A 14,717-nucleotide genomic window follows, 5' to 3' on the forward strand; every position below is an offset into this window, starting at 1 on the left:
AGATAGAAAAAGACAAAGTGGGAATTTTCTGTGTAGTTGTTACTTTCAAACTCTTCATCTAAAGTGATAGAAATTCTAATCAAAGAAATGTGATAACATATTTGTATATCAAATCGTTTTATACACACACACACACACACACACACACACACATCTGGTCTTTGAAAGAATCTCAGTTACTCTTACACTTGTGCTTGGTAGAAACAGCACACAGCCCTCACTATCTCAGAAAAACATTTTCTTTAGTGCAAAGGTTCTCTAGGTTGATTGTGCATCAAAGTAACCTGGAGAGCTTGTTAAAAAATACAAATTGTTGGGCTTCAGGCCCAGAGTTTCTGATTTTAGTTAAGTGTGGTGTGCAGTTTGATAACATGCATTTCTAACAAATTCCTAGGTGATGTGATGCTGCTGGTTTGTGGACCATTCTCTAAGATCAACTGTTGCAGACTATTGCGAGACTCTATAGTTTTACTCTTTTATTGGTCAAGCAGATGCTTCGCCTCTTGAAGTGAGTTCTTTCTATCATTTAACCAAAATGACTATTGTAATTTAGGTCTACATTTTGCTTTATGGAATCTAAGACAATGGTAACAATAAATAGCAGTTGAATATTCTTATTGATAGCCATTTTCATATATCTTATTCTACTTGAGGCAACAGGGATTTTGGATTTTAGCCATTCCATTATTTATACTTTACGGTTGAAAGGTAGAGAGTTCAAAGGATCTGCTCCAACAGTATAATAGGGAGAGCAGGGGCTCGAACTCAGGTTTTCTAATCCCTAATTCTGCATTCTTCCTTCCTCTCAACGCTTTACATTTGTGGAGAGTTTTACACTTTTCAAACTATTTTCATATTCATTTTCTTATTTGATCCCTCAAAGCAGCAGCACGAGGCAGGCAAGCCACATATTATTGTCTACCTTTTGCAGATAAAGCTATTATAAAAGATGATGAGAAAAGTGCCTACTGTCATTCAGATTGCATCTCTTCATCCAGTAAGCTAAATTTTTTCTGAAATATTTAGCAGCGGCATATGATGTAGCAGGTAGAGTATTAGATGTTCTTTTTTCTGGTGATAAATATTCAGTGGCACAGTACAGTACCCAACCCCCATCTCTACAACATTGTTTTTTCTCTTTTCCTAGGAAGAATGCATTTGGAGGCAAGGAATGAAGATTAAGATTACTCCTTGATAGAAAAGTGGGAAATGTCTTCAATTTCTACACTTCAAATGCTAAGGGAAACGGCTTTCTCTTAACTCAAGATCCTTCCTTGCTATCCCAGGGCTTTTCAAATTTCATCTTGCATACAAACCACCTGGGGGTCTTCACAGAGTGAAGAGTCTGATCTAGTAGGTCCATGCTGGGACCCATATTCTATATGTCTATAAAGTTCTAAGGTGATGACAAATTTGATGGTCAGGCAATAGGAAGAAAGAATCCTATTTCTCAAAACTATTTTATTTTTATTTTCTTCTGTGCTACTTCCTGATCTATTTCTAATAAGTTCCTAGGTGATGTGATGCTGAAATTAAAAATTAAAAAAATTATAACATCACTTGGTGAATTCTACATACATTGTGAGACTTACCTAGTTGTTCTTTTTGCTAGGACATCTATATATCTCTGTATCTAACAACTTATTTTGTCCAGCAGATCTTGAATGACACTCAAACTATGGGACCAGCAGCACTCCCATTACCTGAGTGCATGCTATGAAAGCAGAATTGCAGGCTCCACCTCAATCTACTAAATCGGAATTTACATTTTAATAAGATTTTCCAGAAAATCTCCCAGCACATTCAAGTCCTTTCAATGTTTTGTCCTGTACTTACAGTCATCCTTCTGCTCACCCGGCTGGTCATCTGATTGATGGAGAGGATTTACTTCTATATTAACCTTGATTTCACCAAAAGAGATGATTTAGTGTGGCATGAGCAAGAAATTTGTATTTTTAGAAACTTTGCCTCTACTCTGGATAAATCTGATGAGCAGCCAATTTTGGAAATCCAGTTGACTAATTTTGGTAATGCCAATTCCTTCACAGATGGCTACCTTCAGAAAAGGTGTTTTATCAAGATGCATAGGAGGCTTTATAAACAGCTCTACAATGAATGTTTCTTTTCTTTTTTTTTAGGTTAACTAAACCTGTGCACTATTACTACCTGCAAAAACCAGGTGGACTTGAAACGTTTTACTGTCACACAAACATCCATATTATAGCTCCCATTCACTGGAGTGACAGTGCTGACAGCTTTGTCAACACACATATAAAGAAAAAAGTCCTCTCCCAAATACAGAAACCTGCAGCAGACATGTCAGAAAGTCTTAAGGAAAAAAATATCCTATATTTTAGAGACACATATGACATAATACAGCAAAACTATGGAGGCTCTGTTCTTTAAATGTAAACTTTACACAAGTTTTAACAAATATTACAATAAGTAATTTAGTATTCATACCACAAATATTTATTGGGCACTAGCTCTGTGCCTGGTACAAAGATGGAAACTAACAACACAAAGATGCCTGCTTTCATGAACAAATAGATTGCAAAAGAATTAAAGAAAATTTTAAGACAATAACTGAATGTGATAACTTCTGGGAAGGAAAGTAAAAATTACTGATAACAAAAGATTGATAAAAGAACGTCAAAAGTTTAGATAAAAGAATATGAAAGTTTCATAGCACCCCCATAGCTCAGTGGATAAAGATGCAAGATAGATGGGTATCAGCACTTCAAGGTAACTTTCTTTTGTACTATTTCTATTCACTTTTGCTTTATCAGTGTGTATTTCACTTATCCTTTGTTAGCTATTTCTCAGTAATACTTTCTTATTTTTATAAAGTTCTTAATTAACTCCATTAAGCACTTAAAAGACGCCAAGCAATGTCCTGAGAATATACATATGAATAAGGGAAAGTTTCTCCATATTTAGAGATCTTACAAACTAGAGAAAAGGCAAATAAATGTAATTTCATTAATTGTATAATATTTCTTCCTGAAGGAAGACTCATTTTAAATTCTTACAAGAAGTTATGCTGGTAAAATGATGACATATGTGTATGAATGAATCATGTTTCAAGTGGAAAACTAGGAGGTATGAACAAAGCACATTCTTAAAATATAAGTATTATAATCTATCTACTGCATAAAGGTGGGCAGTTAGAGATTTAGGGATAGGAGAATAGTTGAATAAGGGCTTGAATGCCTTGCTAAGTAGTTTGAACTTTATTCAAAAGGCATTGGGAAATTGGGAAATTAGCAGGAAAGTTAACTTGACTGTTTTTATATTGAAAAATAGAAGAAAGGGGTCCAATTGGAAAATTAATGAAATACAGGTGAGAGAAAATATTGGCTGACCTATACTGTGACAGTGTAAATGAGGACAGGTGAATGGATTGGCAGTTATTAAAATAATCAAAACAATGTGTAAAACGAATCACTGCTGGGGAAAAGGAAGAGAAAGAAACTAGGATCACTCTCACATTTCTGGTTTGGACAACTTTTATCCATTACCATGAATCCATCTTGGAATGAATCCTCTGGGCCCTCTCCTTCTGACAACCATATCTTGATTCGTGGGACCTGTGACTGTCCCTGTTGGCAAGGACCCAAATCAGATCTACTTTGGCATCTCCTGAAGCATATTAGGCTAGGTCCAAGCTAACATCCACAGTCAAGTTTCCAAAGCCAAATGTGGGCAATCCAGAAGAACTGTGCAACCTAACTCAACTTTCTCCATTTAGGTGAGGCTTATCAATGTGATGTGAATCCTGTTATTTCTTCAGTGGCTTGTTTGAATCTCAAGTAACTCAACCTACACTTAACTTGATACATTTTAATAGGTATATATTTGCTCATTTCAGCAATTTCATGATCACTATGATCTTGTTAATACACTTGACTATATATGTATAATATTATTATACATGATATATATATGTGTATATATGTGTGTGTATGTATTTCTTTTCTGTGTAAAGCTCCTCTGTTACCATTCAATGGCTCATTTCTGAACATTGCAGTTCTTTTTTCTTTCTTTCTTTCTTTTTGGAAAATAGTACAATCTTCTTCTGAAACATCGGTCTTGGAAAAGATAACAAGTGCTGTAATTTACCCTCATAAGTTCTATATAGCTATACTTAATAGCCAGACTCTGGGAAAACTGTCCCCAAGGAGAAGGATTGACACATAAACAAGCCACACCAGAAAATCTCTAACAAGTCACTGTTTTTATCATTTCCTTGTGAAAAAGACACGCTGAAAAAAGAAAAACTTGGGTGGGTGTGTTGATATGTGATACAGTATAAGAAATAAAATATTAACATTAGCCTTGGTGATAACATTTTAAAATCCCCCTGGTTGTTGTGTTGGAATGGAGGGTTAACTTGAAGAAAGAAAAAAACTGAGAGGACCAGTGACCTGCCAGTGTGGTAGACACATCGGACCGGTTGGGGGAGGGGCAGAGCCTCTGCCTGCAAGGTAGACAGACCTGCAACCGACAGACAGCACAGGCCCAGCGGCCCGCGCCTGCAAGGTAGGTGGACCTGTGACCTACCAGCAGAACAGGCCCAGCGGCGTACGGAGGGGCAGAGCCGCTGCCCGCCTGCAAGGTAGGCAGAACTGCGACCACCTACAGAACAGGCCCAGCGGCCCGCAGAGGGGCAAAGCCGCCGCCCACACCTGCAAGGTAGACGGACCTGCTACCAACCCGCAGAACAGGCCCAGAAGCCTGCCGGTGTGGTAGGCACATTGCCCCAATTGGAGGAGGGGCAGAGCTGCCGCCCGCGCCTGCCAGGGAGACTTTGCCACTATACAAGAGCAATATAAATATATAGGGGGAAAATTCAATAATACAACAGTTTCACCAAGCAGAAAGAAACAGGAGCAGTATGAAAAGACAAGGAAAGAAAGGACCACAAGCAATGCAGGTCAACTCAACTTTAGAAGAGGTAATAGCTGCAGCAGATGGAATGTCAGATAAAGAATTCAGGATTTACATGCTTCAGATGATCTGGAGTCTCAAGGAAGACATTAGACAGCAAAATCAGACAATGACAGATCACTTCGACAATGAATTACATGAACAAATCCAAGAAGCAAAAGATCAACTATACAGGATCAACTACATAGAGGTTATAAAAAACAAACAAACAGAAATCCTAGAAATGCAGGAAGCAATAAATGAACTTAAAAACTCAATTGAGAATACTACCAGCAGAGTAGAACACTTAGAAGATAGAATATCAGACAATGAAGACAAAGAATTTCAACTTGAAAAGAACATAGACAGCTCAGCAAGACTGTTAAGAAACCATGAGCAGAACATCCAAGAAATATGGGATAACATAAAGAAACCAAACTTAAGAGTCATTGGGATACAGGAAGGTATAGAGGTCAAAACCAAAGGAATGAGCAATCTATTCAATGAAATAATACCAGAAAACTTCCCAGACTTGAAGAATGAGACAGAATCCCAAATCCTAGAAGCCTACAGGATGCCGAATGTGCAAAATCATAAGAGATCCACACCTAGACACATTATAATGAAGATGCCCAACATACAGAATAAGGAGAGAATTTTAAAAGCTACAAGAGAAAGGAATCAGATTACATTTAGGGGTAAACCAATCAGGATAACAGCTGATCTTTCAACACAGACTCTGAAAGCTAGAAGATCCTGGAATAACATATTTCAAACACTGAAAGAAAATGGGTTCCAACCAAGAATCGTGTATCCAGCGAAATTAAGCTTCAGGATGGAAGATGAAATTAAAACCTTCCATGATAAACAAAAGTTAAAAGAATTTGCAGCTAGAAAAACATCTCTCCAAAAAATCCTCGGCAAAACATGACAGGAAGAGGAAACGGAAAATAACAATAAAAACCAACAGTGGGAGGTAGGACAGTAAAGGGGGGAAAATAATCAAAGAGGAAAACAAACCATGTTTAGTAACATAAACAAACAAATATGGCTGGAAGAACAACCCATATCTCAATAATAACCTTAAATGTTAATGGCTTAAACTCACCAATTAAGAGACACAGGCTAGTAGAATGGATCACAAACAAGACCCAACAATATGCTGCCTATAGGAGACGCATTTGATAGGAAAAGACATATATAGACTGAAGGTGAAAGGTTGGGAAAAATCATGTCACTCATATGGACTGCGGAAACAAGCAGGAGTATCCATACTCATATCAAATAAAATAGATTTCAAGCCAAAGTTAATCAAAAGGGATAAAGAGGGACACTACATACTGCTCAAGGGAACCATACACCAACAAGACATAACAATCATAAATATATATGCCCCAAACAATGGTGCAGCTATGTTCATCAAACAAACTCTTCTCAATTTCAAGAGTCTAATAGACCACCATAAAATAATCATGGGAGACTTCAACACACCTCTCTCACCACTGGACAGATCTTCCAAACAAAAGTTGAATAAGGAAACTATAGAACTCAATAACACAATTAATAACCTAGACTTAATTGACATATATAGAATATACCACCCAACATCAAGCAGTTACACTTTTTTCTCAGCAGCACATGGATCCTTCTCAAAAATAGATCATATATTATGTTACAGCACAACTCTTAGAAAATATAAAAGAGTAGAGATAATACCATGCATCTTATCTGATCATAATGGAATGAAACTGACAATCAACGATAAAAGAAGGAAGGAAAAATCATGCATCACTTGGAGAATGAACAATAGGTTACTGAATGATCAATGGGTTATAGAAGACATCAAGGAGGAAATTAAAAAATTCTTAGAGATAAATGAAAACACAGACACAACATATCGGAATCTATGGGACACATTGAAAGCGGTTCTAAGAGGAAAATTCATTGCTTGGAGTTCATTCCTTAAAAAAAGAAAAAACCAACAAATAAGTGATATCATACTTCATCTCAAAATCCTAGAAAAAGAAGAGCAAAACAACAGCAAAAGAAGTAGAAGGCAAGAAATAATTAAAATCAGAGCTGAAATTAATGAAATCGAAACAAAAGAAACAATTGAAAAAATTGATAAAACTAAAAGTTGGTTCTTTGAATAAATAAATAAAATAGACAGACCCTTAGCCATGCTAACGAAGAGAAGAAGAGAGAGAATTCAAATTACTAGCATACGGGATGAAAAAGGTAATATCACAACAGACACTTCAGAAATACAGAAGATAATCAGAAATTATTTTGAATCCTTATACTCCAATAAAATAGAAGATAGTGAAGGCATTGATAAATTTCTTAAGTCATATGACCTGCCCAGATTGAGTCAGGAGGATATAGACAACCTAAACAGACCAATATCAATTGAGGAAACAGAAGAAACCATCAAAAGACTACCAACTAAGAAAAGCCCAGGACCGGATGGGTATACAGCAGAGTTTTACAAAACCTTTAAAGAGGAACTAATACCAATACTTTTCAAGCTATTTCAGGAAATAGAAAAAGAGGGAGAACTTCCAAATTCATTCTACGAGGCCAACATCACCCTGATTCCTAAACCAGACAAAGACACTTCCAAGAAAGAAAACTACAGACCAATATCTCTAATGAACCTAGATGCAAAAATCCTCAATAAAATTTTGGCAAACCAGATACAAAAACATATCAAAAAAATTGTGCACCATGATCAAGTAGGATTCATCCCTGGGATGCAAGGCTGGTTCAATATACAGAAATCAATAAACGTTATTTACCACATCAATAGACTTAAAAATAAGAACCATATGATCATCTCGATAGATGCAGAAAAAGCATTCGACAAAGTACAGCATCCCTTTATGTTCAAAACTCTAGAAAAACTAGGGATAACAGGAACATACCTCAATATTGTAAAAGCTATCTATGCTAAACCTCAGGCTAGCATCATTCTGAATGGAGAAAAATTGAAGGCATTCCCTCTAAAATCTGGAACAAGACAGGGATGCCCTCTCTCACCACTTCTGTTCAACATAGTTCTCGAAACACTGGCTAGAGCAATTAGACAGATGAATGAAATTAAAGGCATAAAAATAGGAAAAGAAGAACTTAAATTATCACTATTTGCAGATGACATGATTCTATACCTAGCAGACCCAAAAGGGTCTACAAAGAAACTATTAGAGATAATAAATGAATTCAGCAAAGTGGCAGGATATAAAATCAACACGCATAAATCAAAGGCATTCCTGTATATCAGCAACAAATCCTCTGAAATGGAAATGAGGACAACCACTCCATTCACAATATCCTCAAAAAAAAAAAAATAAAATACTTGGGAATCAACCTAACAAAAGAGGTGAAAGACTTATACAATGAAAACTACAGAACCCTAAAGAGAGAAATAGAAGAAGATCTTAGAAGATGGAAAAATATACCCTGTTCATGGATAGGCAGAACTAACATCATCAAAATGGCGATATTACCAAAAGTTCTCTATAGGTTTAATGCAATGCCAATCAAAATCCCAACAGCATTTCTTGTAGAAATAGAGAAAGCAATCATGAAATTCATATGGAAAAATAAAAGACCCAGAATAGCAAAAACAACTCTAAGCAGGAAGTGTGAATCAGGCGGTATAGTGATACCAGACCTCAAACTATACTACAGAGCAATATTAACAAAAACAGCATGGTACTGGTACCAAAACAGGCGGGTGGACCAATGGTACAGAATAGAGGACACAGAAACCAATCCACAAAACTACAACTATCTTATATTTGATAAAGGGGCTAAAAGCATGCAATGGAGGAAGGATAGCATCTTCAACAAATGGTGCTGGGAAAACTGGAAATCCATATGCAACAAAATGAAACCAAATCCCTTTCTCTCACCATGCACAAAAGTTAACTCAAAATGGATCAAGGAGCTTGATATCAAATCAGAGACACGGCGTCTGATAGAAGAAAAAGTTGGCTACAATCTACATACTGTGGGGTCGGGCTCCAAATTCCTCAATAGGACACCCAAAGCACAAGAGTTAATAATTAGAATCAACAAATGGGACTTACTCAAACTAAAAAGTTTTTTCTCAGCAAAAGAAACAATAAGAGAGGTAAATAGGCAGCCTACATCCTGGGAACAAATCTTTACTCCTCACACTTCAGATACAGCCCTAATATCCAGAGTATACAAAAAACTCAGAAGATTAAACAATAAGAAAACAAATAACCCAATCAACAAATGGGCCAAGGACCTGAACAGATACTTCTCAGAGGAGGACATACAATCAATCAATAAGTACATGAAAAAATGCTCACCATCTCTAGTAGTCAGAGAAATGCAAATCAAAACCACCCTAAGATACCATCTCACTCCAGTAAGATTGGCAGCCATTATGAAGTCAAACAACAACAAGTGCTGGCGAGGATGTGGGGAAAAGGGTACACTTGTACATTGCTGGTGGGACTGCAAATTGGTGCAGCCAATTTGGAAAGCAGTATGGAGATTTCTTGGAAAGCTGGGAATGGAACCACCATTTGACCTAGCTATTCCCCTTCTCGGTTTATTCCCTAAAGACCTAAAAAGAGCATGCTACAGGGACACTGCTACATCGATGTTCATAGCAGCACAATTCACAATAGCAAGACTGTGGAACCAACCTAGATGCCCTTCAATAGACGAATGGATAAAAAAAAAATGTGGCATTTATACACAATGGAGTACTACTCTGCATTAAGAAATGACAAAATCATAGAATTTACAGGGAAATGGATGGCATTAGCACAGATTATGCTAAGTGAAGCTAGCCAATCCCTAAAAAACAAATGCAAAATGTTTTCTTTGATATACGCAGAGTAACTAAGAACAGAGTTGGGAGGAAGAGCATGAGAAGAAGATTAACTTTAAACAGGGGTGAGAGGTGGGAGAGAAAAGGAAAGAGAAGGGAAATTGCATGGAAAAGGAAGGAGACCCTCATGGTTATACAAAATTACATACAAGAGGAAGTGAGGGGAAAGGGGGAAAAAAACAAGGGGGAGAAATAAATTACAGTAGATGGGGTAGAGAGAGACGATGGGAGGGGAGGGGATGGGGGATAGTAGAGGATAGGAAAGGCAGCAGAATACGACACTAGTATAGCAATATGTAAAACAGTGGATGTGTAACTGATGTGATGCTGCAATCTGTATATGGGGTAAAAATGGGAGTTCATAACCCACTTTAATCAAAGTGTGAAATATGATTTGTCAAGAACTATGTAATGTTTCGAACAACCAACAATAAAAATTAAAGGGAAAAAAAGAAAAAACTGAGGTTGTTTGTATCAAATTATCAATCTCCTTCACAATTATCAATATTGGCATCTAATGTGTAAATAACTAATAATTACATAAATATGAACAATAATATCAATTATAATTAACTTTGCCATCTTACTTTTATTTAATTCTCATGAAAATTCTTTGATTTTAATAACTGTTTTAAAAACAAGCTACTTGGAATATTGACAAAAACAAAGTTATGTGAGGTGTGGGCTTGTATTATTGCTATATTCAGTCATGTGTAAAGTTCTAATTAAGATACTGCCTTTCCTGTATCCAACATTCCCCAATAGCCTGCAGTGCTGAAGTCCAAGGTAGTCCTTCAAGAACACACTAGGCTAATTCATTTCTCTTTGGGCAGAGTACTCTTGATATTTGGTGACATCTGGGAAAGGGTAGGAATGGGGCATGAGGGCATTGCTGGGGCATTTGCCAACCTTTGCGAGAAGAGTCAGCACATTAGGTTGTGGAGATCTCCACTGTTTAAAGGGTGATAGTATAAGTTTCTGTATTTCCAAGATGTTTTAGTTTTGGGTAGGGTCAGCCAGTAATCATGCAATTGAATTTGTAATCTTATTTTGTAAATTAAACATTTTTTTAATGAGAAGTTACTTGAAAAGAATTTGCATTTACTTAATTGGACTTTATGGAGTCATCTGTATAGGGAAAGAATATGTGTTTGACCTAAATTTAAGATATACATAGCTGTCCATATATTTGTTGCACAACGAAACTACATAGCAGTGTATAATATTTATATATGTACATCTATCTATAATGTAGTATATACATTATTACATATTGCAGTATATATAGTGATGCATATTGGTATACTGAAAATCAATATACAAGCAAAAAAAAAAAAAGAAAGCCTTTTTTTTTTTGCCCTTGGGAAAAGAAACATGGGAATATTAAAAAGCAGGAACAACTTTTTTTGTGTGTTTAAAACAAGAGATTGAAACTTGAAAATTACCATAACAAAACAGTAGCTAATATCCCCATTTCCCATAAAGATGTCCATGCAAATTCTTAAATGAAGTAGGTCTTTATATATGCTGTTTTCCATTCCTAAGATATCCTTTCTTCTCCTATTTTCTTGGCCAGGTCCTATTCATTCTTGAGATCTCAGCATAACAGCCCCTCAGGAGACTCTGCTGGCCTTGCAGATTTTGCTATATGGCCCTGTTTTATGGTTTTATTGAATGCTATAATTTTCCTTTATAATGTATGAATCTAATTAAAGGGTTACTCATGCAATTATTAGTTTAATGCTCTGTTCTCTTGTTGAACTATAAGCTCCATTTGTGCAGGGACCTTGTCTGTCTTACTATTCAATGTGTCTTTTTACAGAATGTGAACTGTATAAATAATTTCAACCAAATGAATGATCTGTGAGAGGGAGATCAAGATTAATCTGAATATAATTTTGTATTGATGGATGACATATCTTGAAATCAACCTACAAGCTGCTGAGGAAAAAACAATACATTTTCTTATTTTATCTACTTTTTAAAAAAGAAAATGGGAATATTAAAAATTTTAAATGCAAGGATAAAATGAAGGCAATTAATAGAACAAGTTGAACCATTATTCTCCTTTGAATTGTGACCATGTGGTCAATAGTCTTTATCAGCAAAGTGCCTAGATTTGACTCTTTTTCATTCATTTGCTACCAAGATAGACTCACAGAACCTGCTGGAAAGTTCATATGAGAAAACCCCAGAGAAATTACTTCCTAGAACTTAATGTGTAGATGATATGTTCCACATGTTAACATGATGTCCTAGATTCTAAAATGCTAAGTGGAAAGGCCAAGTAATAGGTACTTATAATTTTAGTTTTGAATTTAACTAACATAAATGAATTCAGTTTCACAGTATATATTTCTCTCAAACCCATGTAGCCAGAGACTATGCTAATAAAATGAGATGAGCTATACAGATGGAAATAAGACAGAGCATGAATTGAGTTCAAGAGAACCATTAGTCTAGGATTCAGATGTGAAAACGAATTGAAAGGTCAATCTCAGACCAAGCGATTAAAACCCAAGGTCTAAGAAGCAAATGGAATTTCAGACTCCTTGGGTATTCTTGGCTTCTCCTAGTACAATGTTCTCCCACTCATTCCATCAAAATACAAAATATTTTCTAAGTAACACTGCTATACTCTTTGTGTTGATGTCAAATATGGCTTCTGGATAGAGAAAATTACACAATACCTCCTGAGTTGTTCTCAGCTTAAGGGGATAATCCTCACTGTGCCTTTTGAGATTTCCAGGTCTAAAATGCTATTGTGGTTGTAAACACTTTGTAGAAAAACTGTTTCTGTAATCCTGAGCAAACCTGACATCACATGAGGAACATTGGAGAAAGGGACTATCTCATGATGGTAAGAGAATGATTTAGAAACAAAGTTAAATGAAGAGGGGAACAGTATTGCTCACAGAAGAGAGATCAAACACTCCATAGAAAATACATGTTATGGTGCAATTGCCCCCTGGGAGTCACAGGATTATGAAAGTCTAACTTAATTAAGGGAGAAAATAGGTCACATTTAATAACCACATGCATGACACATCACTTGAACTATGTAAAATAACTAAGAGGAGAAAAAAATAAGAAATCATAAGTATAAGAAAGACAAGCACATAAAGTATCAGTTTCTTCTAGTCCTGGTCAGGTAAGTGCATTGACTTTGTACATAGAAGAAGTTCACCAATCTTCTAATTTCTCTTTTCAGAAATGCTTGCAATATACTTGAAAACAAACTGCAAGTATCAAAAGAAAGAGAAACAAAATAGCCTAGCCATAGTTCAAAAATTAAATAAATAAAAGAACAAAATTCAGAGATAATAAATATCCTTTTCCTTATTAAAATAAATAAAATATATCATGCATCTTTCTTTCCTTTCTCTTTCTCATGTCATCAAATGACATGGAATCCATGCATCAAATGTGTGGAATCTTTTCCCTTTCAGGGCTTGATGTCCCTGTGGGGTTGAGCTAATTACAGGTACATTTTTTTTTTCCTCTGGACCATAGTCCTACTCTCCACAGTGGAAGGCACAATTAATAATTGAACAAAGCTAGTTGGATTTTTCTTTTTCTCACATGACCACAGTTTGCAGTCGGCTTTGCTGTCACACAGGGACCAAGTCTCTTTCTTGGGTGTCTCCAAGAAAAGGCTTTGCATGATAGACTGAAAAAGATCACCCAGTTTCCAAATTTTGAAAGGAACGAAAAACCCACACACAAAACATCCAAGTTTCCTTTATAGAATGGCACAGGCGAGTTCTCTCTCCTGTCACCAGGAATATGATTGTGATCAGGTGGTTATTTAGGCCAGATGTGAAAGAGATGAAAGAATAAGCTTGGGAATTAATAGCCATTGTAATGGGAACAGTTTGTCTTTGAATCTGCAAATGCATCAGGATGCTAGTTCTGCATGTGCCAGAAGTGAATTTGACCCACAGAGAGTGTCTAGATAGATAACTATAGAAAAAGAAAGTTCTTTTCTTCAGATGTCTGAAGGAACTTGATGGAAGGCATATGCAAGGCCCTATGGGACCAATGGCAAATGTAGCAAATACTTGTCCTGTGTCCCAAGCCATCGTTTTGAGCAGGGGTCTGTAAAATCTAATGGGCCAGACAGATACAATTTTAAGCTTAGCTGCAAACCTTAGTTTTGCCGTTTTAGTAAAAAAATAAAGCCATAGACAAAATGTAAACAAATGGGTATGGCTGTGTTGAAATAAAACTTTATGTTTGTACACTGAAATTTGAATTTCATATTTTTTTGCATGCTGAAAAATAGGATTTTTCTTTTGATTTTTCCCCAATCCTTATCAATTTAAAAACCTTTCTTATTTACAAGCAGTACATAAATAGGGCAGTTTGGCTTTGGCCTACAGGCTGTAGATTGCAGACCCCTGGTATTGACTATTGGCAATCCTTGAGAGTACACCAAAATTTCTAGTTGATTTTGAGTTCTCTGAGTATATGCAAGTGCTAGCTTTCCTCTGGAAGATAGAGCTTGTCCTCTGTTCTTTTGTTGATTTGAACATCATAGAAAATCAGCTTATTCTGGGTGTGAATCAGAGGTTCATTATTGTGGGAAAGTTTATTAATCAAGAATCCTAAACTCCTAGACAGGCTGGCAAAGGCCTTGAAGCACTGGTTCTGTCTAACATTTTTTCTAAAGTCAAGAGACAGGAAAGAATTCATAATTTGTTCTGGTAGCAACTGCATTTTTGCCTAAAATTATTATTTACTACTCAATATGATACCCAAAGAAATAATATCTTTCTATTAATGTAGCTCATTACTTGACCATAACATGAATACAACTTATTTTCCTACTTTTCTTCCCTTTTTCCTGTTTTTTAATCCATCACTTTGTTCCATAGAGGAGATTAAGAGTTTATAAATAATATATTTATATAACCAT

The 14,717-nt window shown here is 36.0% G+C and overlaps 1 protein-coding gene across 2 annotated transcripts in view; it reads right to left on the reverse strand.

The window, feature by feature from the left end:
• The window catches only part of Lsamp (limbic system associated membrane protein), a 593,641-nt gene that overhangs the window by 185,604 nt on the left and 393,320 nt on the right, over positions 1-14,717 (reverse strand). The gene's annotated exons all lie outside the window — the stretch shown is intronic.

The sequence above is a fragment of the Urocitellus parryii genome, chromosome 2 (genome assembly GCF_045843805.1).
Source record: "Urocitellus parryii isolate mUroPar1 chromosome 2, mUroPar1.hap1, whole genome shotgun sequence".
Lineage (NCBI taxonomy): Eukaryota > Metazoa > Chordata > Mammalia > Rodentia > Sciuridae > Urocitellus > Urocitellus parryii.